Consider the following 1,717-nt stretch of genomic DNA (forward strand, 5'->3'; position numbering starts at 1 on the left):
TCTGGGAGTGTCCTGGTGATGGGTCATGTCCACACAGGCACTGGGGGTTTTCACACAGGTGAATGCCAGCATACCACGAACACTTCAGCACACAGTTCATCCTCCTGGAGCCGGCCTACACAATGCGGTCTCAGAAATGTGTCTAGAATGTGCACTGTACCCCCAAACTTCCTAATAAGCCCTGGGAATTGTGTTCTGATTTCTTCCAGAAGTTTTAAGTCTTTTCCTCAACTCCTAAATTAAGTCCGAACACCCAGTTGAGTTTGGAAAGAGCCAAGCCACCAAAAACATTTCTCGGATTGCATTAAAGATCTGGTGAGTTGTTTTAAGTTTTCATTTTTTACAGAAAATTTAATTGAGGTGAATTTTTTATTGACAGTGAAATATATACTAACCTGTGGATTAGTACCTTCGTAAAATTTTATCTAAACAAAGCGCTGCCTGTCTTACTGACGTCGAAGTCTGTGAAGTCTGCAGTGAGAAGGGGGAGCGTTCCTGGAAGGTGTTTGTGTCTGTGACAGGCTGCATCTTGAGGAAACTGGCAGGGTTCTGAAGAGGAATAATTCCTGAACGTTCTGTTTGGTTTGGACTTCTTCGATCTGGGGGTGGCTGAAAACCAGACTCGGTAATATCTGTTTTTAACAAGCATCTACCGTTTTCTCTTGCTTTGTGTGCAATAAGTGTTTAATAAATGTGATTGAACTGAATCTCTCGTTCATCCTTTTTTGGGGCCGTCTAAAAGGAAAGACGTCCAAAATCACCTCGCCACCGACAGTCTCCTTCCCCCGTCCTCCTCCCTGGACACAGAAGCGCCAGGCCCCTGCTGTCTGAAGTGCTTCCTGGACTGTTCTTCCGTGTGCAGAGGTCGATGGAGAGATCAGACTCCCCAGCCCGCCATCACCCATTTCTCTCGGCCTCTGGTCTCACACCAGCTTCAGAGCCCCATGGACACTCTGGGTCTGCGCTTGCTCCCCGAGCCTCCCCCCACCTGGGTGCCTCCCGTGTCTTGTTTGCTGGCGGAAGTCCCATTTCATCCCTCAGGCCTCCAGGACGATCCCCCGCCACCGGCTCCTGCTAGAATGCCCTGCGTTTGTCTGCAGTGTGTTTGCAAACAGAAAAAAGAGTGATAGATCTTCATACGTGCTCTTCGTACCCTTTACAAATGTGTGAAAACATTCAGCCGCTGTAAAATCTTTTGAAGAAAATAAGATCCAATTAGTGTCGACTTTTACGTCAGCAGAGCTGAGGGTTTTGGAGGAACCCGTTTCGCTCGTTCATCAGCTAGTTTCTGACGGCCTGCTCTGGGCCAGGCACCGGGGGCCAACGCAGACGACAGGCCCTGCCTTCACAACGCCGAAGCTCTCCGTCCAGCCGTTCCCGAGGGGCCGCGGCTCAAAGCTTTGGAGGAGACAGGCCGACGGGGAAGACGAGGGCGGCTTGAGGGCGGGCTGTGAGGTCGCCTCCATCGCCACACTAGGGCGTCGGCTTTGACAATCGGCGCCGACAAGATGGGCTGGGTGACCAGATTTTTACTTTTAAATAACTCAGGTAGAGCTTCCACTACTGGGTCATCACTCCCTGACCCTTGTCTCTGAGCCGCAGCAGGAGCCGGCACCCGCACCAGCGGCACACTCGCCATCCCCCGCATGCCCCAACACCCTCCAGGGACCCCTCTCTTCAGGGAGAGGTGGCTCAGGTGCTGTCTTGTAAGCCCCCT

General features: G+C 51.8%; 1 protein-coding gene and 1 long non-coding RNA gene across 2 annotated transcripts in view; both read left to right on the forward strand.

The window, feature by feature from the left end:
* The window catches only part of LOC105296092 (syntaxin-16), a 57,608-nt gene that overhangs the window by 35,853 nt on the left and 20,038 nt on the right, over positions 1-1,717 (forward strand). The window lies entirely within an intron of this gene.
* Positions 131-707, forward strand: LOC111743675. The gene is made up of 2 exons (XR_002781826.1): positions 131-315; positions 471-707. It is a non-coding gene; the product is annotated as an uncharacterized LOC111743675 (long non-coding RNA).

The sequence above is a fragment of the Pteropus vampyrus genome, unplaced genomic scaffold (genome assembly GCF_000151845.1).
Source record: "Pteropus vampyrus isolate Shadow unplaced genomic scaffold, Pvam_2.0 Scaffold118, whole genome shotgun sequence".
NCBI classification, from domain to species: domain Eukaryota; kingdom Metazoa; phylum Chordata; class Mammalia; order Chiroptera; family Pteropodidae; genus Pteropus; species Pteropus vampyrus.